Source organism: Lynx rufus, unplaced genomic scaffold (genome assembly GCF_022079265.1).
Source record: "Lynx rufus isolate CCGP_SWC_20201006 ecotype Redwood Valley unplaced genomic scaffold, mLynRuf1.p SCAF_8, whole genome shotgun sequence".
NCBI lineage: Eukaryota > Metazoa > Chordata > Mammalia > Carnivora > Felidae > Lynx > Lynx rufus.
Window position 1 is genome coordinate 105,032,409 of NW_025814896.1, and position 9,576 is coordinate 105,041,984.

Consider the following 9,576-nt stretch of genomic DNA (forward strand, 5'->3'; position numbering starts at 1 on the left):
AATCCTTTGGCTGAGACTGAATCTCTAGAGGCAGCATCAAATGGCAGTTCAGCTGTGTATGCTCAGCCAACGCACTGTCCGAGAGCCCGTCGCTGGGTACTCCACCCGCCCCAGCTACCAGGCGTCTCATGTGGCTTTGCCCCCTCTGGAAACTTGCCAGGTGCCAACCCAGGGGAACCCGTCTTCTTCCTACCAGACCAAGGGGCCTACGCTCAATGAGAAAGTCCCTCAGCCAAAAGAAAACAAGGCGCAAAAATTTCCTCTCGCTCTTTGTGAAGCTGGGCAGAAATTCCCTGGGCACTGTGCTTTGCGTTCTGTTCCAAATAAACTGTTTTTAGACTCTCCCTGGGCCACTCCAGTAGGAGAGACAGGGGACCAGACTACTGAGGGAAAGGAAGTGCAGTGAGTGCCACGTTTTAAGTATGCGATGTCTGGATTGAAAGGAGAGCGGACAGTTAGGAAGGAGGACGCTCAGGAATCCTGAAAGCCAAGTTTCCGTTTTCAAATGCTGCGTTATCTCTTTGCTCAAACAACGCAATGATCTTCCGCAGCTAGAACACCAAATAGGTGCCTCCGAAACTGGTCAGCTCCCATACATGGAAGTAAAAGGCCACTTTTAGTCCACTGAAAACAAAATTTAAGTAAAAATTTCCTAGTAAATTAGGAGCAAAAGGTTTTTAAAAAAATTTTTTTAACATTTTTTAAAAAAAATTTTTTTTAACATTTATTTATTTTTGAGAGAGAGACAAAGCACGGGGTGGGGGGGGGGGGCAGGGGAGCGAGAGGGAGACACAGAATCCAAAGCAGGCTCCAGGCTCTGAGCTGTCAGCACAGAGCCGGGCACAGGGCTCAAACCCGTGAACCATGAGATCATGACCCAAGCCGAAGTCAGACACTCAACCGACTGAGCCGTCCAGGCACCCCTAGGAGCAAAAGGTTTGATTGAGGCTTTATCCTGAAAAAGCACAAATTAAGGATCATTAAGAAATGATAGTTTGTTGTGTGTTTAGCAAAATTTGCAATCAAGTGTTGATTGAGGGAAGTGTCATTTGTTCAGCAAAACTGCCTGATTGCTTGCTGATGAGCCAGAAACATGCCAATAGAGGAGCGTTTTTGACCCCCATCAAAAAAAAAAAAAAAAAAAAAAAGGCTTGGTTGAATTTCCCAAAGGTTCCTCAGTGTTTTGGAATTTTAATCACTCCTTTAAAGGAACCCTTTTATTTTTATTTTATTTATTTATTTTGAGAGAGAGAGAGAGCAAGCGCACACAAGCCAGGAAGGGACAGAGAGGGAGGGAGAGAGAGAATCCCAAGCAGGCTCCGTGCTATCAGCGCAGAGCCTGACTCGGGGCTCGATCTCACAAACCGTGAGATCATGACCTGAGCTGAAACCAAGAGTCAGAGGCTTAACCGACTGAGCTACCCAGGTGCCCCTAAAGGAATCTTGATATGCTCTTTCTCTTTTCTCTTTGTCAGTTGCCAATCGGTCTAACGATGAGACCCTTATTAGTTCAAGGCTTTGCAGATGATCCCCTGACATAGCTTCCTCATTCCTCCCATGCTGAGTCATTTTTAAAATTTGCAGTTCACCTGGCATTTGACTTGCATCCTGTTCTCATCGGATGTTAATGGATGGCCAGCCTCCAAAAATGCCTTCTCCTGGTCTTGCTTTTCTGCTTACCCAGACCCTCCTCCCCACCCCCCGACTCCCACCCCCAAAACTAGTCTAGTTTCCTTGCTCAGGCATCGCATTGCTCAGTTCGGTCTGCATCCTGCTGTTTGGGAAGTGTTTGCAGGGACAAGTGTTGGCTGGTGGGCAGGCCTTCCTGCTAAGAGCACTGCTCCTCTGGAAACCCACGATGCCTGCGGAAGTGGGCATTTAAGAAGCCTGCTGGTCAGTGGCCGAATGGTACTCGACCGCACAGAATGGGCAGCAACTGAGTGTCTACTCTACTGGGACCATTGGTCCCTCGACGTGTGGGATGGTGTCTGCTCCCCAAAGCTTCTGTGGCTGGCATGCTTCACCTCAGTGCCTCTGAATGTTGAGCAGGAGGGGGTCTTTCTCTGGGGCATGTCTCGGTTTTGGCCCAAGGACAGATGGGACATTCCTTAGATGCCGCCTGCTTGGCGTCCCCGATGGACCAAAGGTAAGGTAGCACCAACACCCAACCATGACTGCCCAAAGAACCCGCATTTGCACCTGTGTGGCCATTTGCCTTCTGTTTTTGGAGCTCTTGCCCTGCCCCAGACACTTCATAAACACCTTACATGTAAATAGCCTCCTGTCATCCCCACAGTGGCCACAGGAGATGGCTAATACCGTCTTTTACAGGTGAGGAGACAGGCTCACTCAGCCGGTCAGCACTGAAGGTGGATGTCTGGCCAGCTCCTTCTGGCCCTGAAGCCCTGTGCTTGCTTACTGCCCTAGGGTGCCCAGACCCGTCCTCATGCAAGTCTGTCCTCCCACCTGGGGGGAAGCCACAGTGACATAAGACCTTCTGGCGCACCTGCTACCAGCCCAGCGCGCAAGGGTCTTCCGAGGGGCCGAGGCGGGCACCTGGGACAGCCCAGATCACCGGCAGGGTCTGCAGGAGGCCACCTGGCTGAGTCCAGGTCCTGGACTCAGTTGTCTTATTGAAAGGGACTGACTGCTCTGAGCTGCAAAGTCACGACCATGCCCGTCCAGGCGGCTCCCAAGTTCCACTTGGCAGCCTCCAGAGAGCCAAAGGCCCACCTAGTCCAGCTGATCCTTTGTAAAGGTGAACAACCGGGTGTTTTTAAGGTCCCGGAACAAAGAGCCGAATCCCTCCGTGGATCCGAGAAAGGATTAAGAAGCTGCTATCTGTGATGTGACCAAGAGCCAAAGCTTGCAGAACAGAACAGACCATGGTCACCACAAACACGTGGTGAGGGCGCGCATCACGGGAGGGCAAACAGCCAAAGACAGCTGTGGAGCAAATCCAACCAGGAATTTCGGAGACTCTTGCCGAGACTTCAGTGGCCGTGGCCCCCTTGCTTTGTCGGGGCTCTGGGGGAATTCCGGTGGCTTTCCCTGTGCAGGGCAGGCTGGCCCCATCCGAATATGGTCGTCCTCTGCACACCAATGTCTGGCTCCCCCATTCTGCTCATAGCAGGTGCCCACTGGATCTGCCCTTCTCCCAGAGAGGGCACAGTTTCTAGGAACTCAGCTTCATCGACATCCTAGAACCAAACTCTAAAAAGTACTTCGTATCAGAACCCTGGCCGCCACCCAAACGGAGGATTTAAGGCCTCGTTATGCCGACTTTAAAGAGACGGCCAAGGGTTCGCACTGCCAGCCGAGGGTGGGGGCAAGCAGGCCTTCGGGGCCCACACAAGGGCCTGTTGTTCCAGGAATCACTCGGGGCCGGTTCGGGGGTCACAATGGTGCCATTCAGGGGACAAAGAGCCTCTGGCCCAGCCAAGTGTCCCTGCACACATGGGCATCTGCCCAGGGCATTTAAAATAACACGATTTGGAGAAACAGATTTAAAGCGATGTTGCTCACTGCGTGATTCAAGGCCTTGTTCCATCCCCATCATACTTGGCCATGGTGGCCGTGGTGCTGCAGTGCTGAGGCAGGTGCCAGAGCTCCCTCTCAGGTAACACAGGGACAATCACTGTGCCAGGCTCTCTGGACGGTCCCCTCAGGGATTTGATACGCGTAGGGTGCTCAGTTTCCAGGGTTTCCATTGGCCAATACATGGTCAACAAAAGTCTGCTAGGATAGACCCCCAGGGACACGAAGGGGGAGAAAACCTGCTAATGACACCGTGTGCCCAGTACTGCCCGAAGTGCTACTTGTCCACTTAATCCTCATGACAGCCCTATGTGGTAGATACCATTTAGACAAGGCATCTGAGGCACAGAGAGGTTAAGTGACTTACCCAAGGTCACACAGCAAGTAAATGTGATTCCAGTTCCAGGGGTCTAGCTTCAAAGCCCCAAAGTTACCTGTCATGTGCCACATCTCACCATTAGAGGGTCTGTGTCCCTCTGGGAGCAGAGAGCACAGACACGGTAAGCAAATTCTTCACGCCTGCGACACTGACAGAAGATATAAGAAGATTCCAACCCGCACACAAAGAGTGTGAGGCAAACGCAGCCAGAAGCCCAACCCTCCCGGGAGGTATGTCTGAGAGGATGGGGACTTTGTTAGGCAAAGAAGGCAGGGAGGGCTCTCCTGGGCAGAGCCAGGGTGGTGACCTAACCCAGGCAGGGTGGGGAGAGAGAGGGCTCGGAGGTTTTGATGATCTGGGGTGGTCCTGAAGGTGAAGTTAAAGCCTGGCTTTTACCCCAGGGACACCAGTCGGGGAATACCTGTTGGACATAGCAGCTGTCCAAGTGAGGGAAGCTTGGGTCTGGACAGCAGCAGTGGGGCAGGCAAGCTGGGCTGGGAAAGTGGGATGGACTTGACCAGACTTTGGTGGACTGAGCCAGTGGAACGTAGTGGCCAAAGGCGTGGATCCCTGAGCCAGCCCAAGTGTGTGTCCTCTTTCTCAACCTCAGTTTCCTTGCCTGAGGAAGTGCCAACTATGGTCACCATCATGGGAATGAAGAAGGGAAAGGTCTAGAATGACCCTCAAGTTTCTAACCTGGGACGACGATGGTGTCTCGCTTTGTCTTTATTGATTAACCATGTTGCTGACATCATAAACCTGGACTGATATTTTGCTTTTCCCCACAGAACTGAACGTTTAATTGGCCGTGACATAGTTTAAAATAGCCCCAAGAGTAAAACCAAACTTCAGTCCCTGGGAAGGAGGCCATTTCCTTCAGATCCCTTCTGACCACTACGTGAAGTACACCGCGAGGGCCCCAGAGGGTCAGGGTCATCTAACCAGACGCTCGCGTCCTCTCAGTTTCCTGGGCATGAGCAGCCTGATGGCCCCAGCGCCCCCCTCAGGAGGGAGGCGGGACAGCAGAGCTGGGAGGGATTGGAGAAGTTGCAGATAAGAACAGGAGACCCAAAGGGCCAAGAGGCCCGCCCAGCACCCAGGAAGTTAGTGCTGGAGCTGGCACCCAGCCCTGGGCCCCCGGGTACCCTCGTCTGCCAGCCACCCCCTCATCTTCCTGCCCCTGCCTCTTTCCCTCACTTTTACTAACACGTAATTGTCATATGTACAAGTTTAAGTTGTACAGCATAGTGATTTAACAGATGTGAATATTGTGAAATGCTTACCACAGTGAGTTTAATTAATTAATTCATATCCAATATCTCATATGGTTCCAAATTGTTCACCCTTGCGCTGAAATCTTGTCAGCCTTACTCTCTAAGCAACTCTCAACTCTACAGAACCCTGTTGTTAGTTACAGTCAACATGGTGTGCATTACATCCTCGAAGTTATTTACCTTGTAACTGGAAGTTTGTACTGTTTTGACCACGGTCACCCAGTTGTCCCACCCCTCCCCACCCCTACCTCTGGCAACCACTAATTCTGGTCTGTTTCTATGCACTTGTGGTTTTTTTTAAGATTCCACGCAGAAGTGAGATCACAAAGTATTTGTGTTTCTCTGATTGATTTCATTTAGCGTAAGGAAGTCACTATCCCAAAAAGATATCTGCACCGCCCCCACCCTGTTCATAGCAGCATTATTTACAACAGCCAAGACCTGGAAACAACCTAAGTGTCCACTGATGTATGAATGGATAAAGAAATGTGGTGTATTGATACAATGGGAACTATTCAGCCATAAAAAAAGGAGGGCATCCTGCCATGTGCGATATGTTTGGACCTCAAGGGCGTTATGCCCTGTTCTTTTAAGACACTTCACTGCTTTCTGCCACGGGCCCTGATGTGGACAGAGAGGAGCTGACCTAGCAACGGCACTGATGACATGGCAAGGGGGTGGGGGAAGAGCCATCTCTGTGAGCATGAGGATAAATACCCAGGCTCAGTACCAGGAGAGTGCGTGGCCTTTAGTTTCTGGGGTTAGAACTAATGACAATCCTTGATCTCACGGTTCGTGGGATTGAGCCCTGCCCTGGGCTCTACGCTAAGAGCACAGAGCCTGCTTGAAATTCTCTCTCTCCTTGTCTCCACCCTTCCCCCCCAGCTCACGCACACATGCTCGCTTTTTCTCTCTCAAAATAAATCAATAAATGTCAAAAAAAAATAACTGATGACACTCTTGAGCATCTCACAGGACACACATCCACCGTGCCCTGAGTGAGGGGCGTGGCTGTCCCCACACATCGTGCACAAAGCACCTGGCACAGTCTATACACGTTGTACTACGAATGTCAGGGATGACGATGATGGTGGTGATGGTGGTCACGATGGCATCCACCAGCCTGAACCCTGCCTAGCTGGCACGCGGCATCCTCCAGTGCACTGTCCCCATACCCAGCCGGCTCCTGTTCTGGGGTATCTTGGCTCTCCACGGCCCAGCCTCCGCTCCTTAAGCCTACAAGATGCCTTGACCAGTTTCTCTGCGGATACTCACCTGTACCCACCCCCCCAGGAAGATAGAATGAAGCCAGAAGGCCCGGGGGCCCCTATGCAGCTCCCAGGAGGAAAAGGGGCAGAGGAAGGAGGAAGCGAATCGGCCCCGAGAGCCTCTCCTATGATTCATCCTTGCCATGCAGGCCAGGAAGTGATGGCCAGCAAGGGAACCGCAGGTGGACAGACAGCATATTTCCACGGACCTCTCACATCTAGACGTGGGGTTGAGGATGCCAGTCTCGGCCTGTGCCCTCCTTTGTGTAAACAATAACCAGAATGCATGCGGAGACAGCGTGCCCAGTGAGCCGGCCTCGACAGCCAGATGCTCTGTTAGGGCCGCCCTGCCCTTCACCCCACTTACCTGAGTCAGACGGTTTCCTGGCTCCTGCTGCTAACAAGCAAACGATGTTGACCTTTTGGGGGTAGCCCCACAGGGTGTCCCCCACACTCTGGCAGAGCCCCCTGCTGTAACGGAAGGGGCAGTGGTTTCTGGCCTCACTAGGCAGGAAGGTCGAGGTGGGGAGAGGGGTGATACGGAGATAGAGAAAACTGCCATGTGTCATCGTTGGGTCCCACCCCGCCTGCCACTCGCCATCTGCTCAGCTTTGTTCCCTCCTGGGTTACCGTATGTGGGTCCCCAGTGGCTGGAGTGCATTCTCAGTGGGACTGAGTGCCCCACGTGTTCTTTGCTGTCACCTCACAACAATCTACTAGGTAGATGTCATGACCATTTCCACTGTGCAGATGAGGAAGCAGGCTCTCTGATGGAATAACTCCCAGGCTGAGCCCAGCCTTGAACCCGGGCAGGCCAACCTGGAGCTCGGACAAAGATGAAGCCATGCCCGCAGAAGTATTGTAAGGACTAATGCATCCCCGACGTCCCCCTGCCTCCCTCCAGCACTCGCCTCACCCACTGTCCCGCAGCCCCTGGGCCTGGCTGGATACAGGTTCTCAGCTGCCGCCATTCATCCCTGGAGCTTAAAAGGGCTACTGTTCCAGACGATGCTTGCCTCTTAGCAAGCATCGGAGAGGAAGGCTTTAATGGTGCCGTTTCACACACACAAGCCCACTCTTGCACATCCCGAAACTCTTCCACCCATGAGAATGTTCTTCCTGCTGGGGTGGGACCAAAACCCAACCCCCACCCCCCGTCTTGAGGGGCGGTAAGAAGGCCCCAACTTGCCAAAGCCGCTCCGTCCTCTTTAGGCCCCAATAAGTTATTTCCCAGACAGCTGAGAGAAAGAACAGACGTGGCCGCGGACGCCGTCCAGGTCTGTAAGCTGTCAGGCGGCCGGGAGAGGCGCACAGCACAGGATGGGTAAGGGGATCCTTCTTTCTTGGGCATGGCCACACGAACAGATGTGGGTTTGGCGTGTTCTGATTTCTATGTGGCCTTGGTTCCCTCCAGGTCTCTACTTCAGCACGGGGACCAAGGTCACCTGCTGGATCACTCTCCGGCCACCTGGCCAGGGGATGGGCACCAGAGACCCTTCCTTCCTCCCTGGTCAAGGAGAAACGGCTCTCTTTCTTCTGTCCTCCTACCCAGGGTGCTGAGGACACTCTGTGGCTCTCAAAGCTGGTGCATCAGCCTCTACTCTCCCTGCCTCCAACCTCAGCAGGACCTCCACCAGCAATGGAGGTCCCTCCACAGCCCGAAACAGTGTGACCCTCACAGCTTTCCTCAAACCCCTATTTGTCCCTCCTTTCCAGCACAGCGAGTGACTTCACCTCCTACCTCCAAAAATTTAAAGAGAAGAGAAAGGGGGTACCTGGGTGGCTCAGTTGGTTGAGCTTCCGACTCTTGATTTCGGCTCAGGTCACCGTCTCACGGTTCATAGTTTTGAGCCCCGTGTCAGGCTCTGTGCCGACGGCACAGAACCTGCTTGGGATGCTCTCTCTCCCTCTTTCTGTCCCTTCCTTGTTCGCACGTGCGCACATGTTCTCTCTCTCTCTCAAAATAAATAAACATCCAAATAAATCAATAAATCAATAAAGAAAAGAAAGAGAAGCCCATCAGAGGAACTTCCCCATTGCCTTGTCCTTCCCGGGCTCCTTCTTCCTGTCCGCCCTTCTATTCTACAAACCTGCCTCCATCTTCCCGGACACATACACCGCCCAAGGCCAGTCTGTCCCACACTCCCGGACCTCACACCTCCTCCCGGCGCTCCTCCCCTCTAACCTTCCATGGCTGCTCTGTTCCCTGCTGGGGCTTCTGCCTCAGCACGTGCTCTGCTCACCTATCTGCCTCCCCCAAGACACCACCAACACCAAGAGGAAGCCGAAACGGATGAACAAAGAAACAAGCGAAACTAAACTACAAGCTACTAATAACACAAATGAAACCAAACTAAACCAGACCTGTCCATCAACCCTCCTCTTCTCCCCTTCAGCCAGACTTCTGAAGGAGATGCCCCCGGGTGCATTTAGAGACAAGTAAAGCGATTTGACCAACTTTATTGAGGGATCATTTGGGTACAATAAAATGCACCCATTTTACGCACACATTTTGGTGAATGTGACCGATATGCACGCCCAGCCTCCACAATCAAAATGTAGAACATTTTGATCCCCCAGCAAAGTTCCCTCGGGCCTCTTTCAGTCCACCCCTACCGCTCCCACCCCTCGGCCCCAGGCAACTGCTCATCTGCTTTCTGTCTCTATGGATCACATTTGTCATTTCTCGAGTTTCATCTCAACAGAATCTTACAGAGTGTACTCTTTTATACCTGGCTTCTTTTGCTCAGCACGATGTGTATGAAATCCATCCATATTATTGAGTTGGAAGCAATTCATTCCTCTTAATGGTTGTTTTTTTTTCTAGTATCCCATTGTATGTCTATATCATAATTTCTTTATCGATTCATCTGTCAAAGGACGTTTGGGTTGGTTCAGCTTGAGATATTATCAATAAAGCTTTGTCTTTGCGTGAACACGTTTTCTTTATTCTTGGGTAAAAACCTAGTTGTTGGATAGCCTGGATCATGCGGTCAGTGAATATTTAGGTTTCTAGGAAAACCATTTTGGTTTCCAAAATGGTTGTACTATTTTACAACCACAGAAATGTATGAGAGCTCCAGGCCTCCTCATCCTACCAACACTTGATATGTCTTTT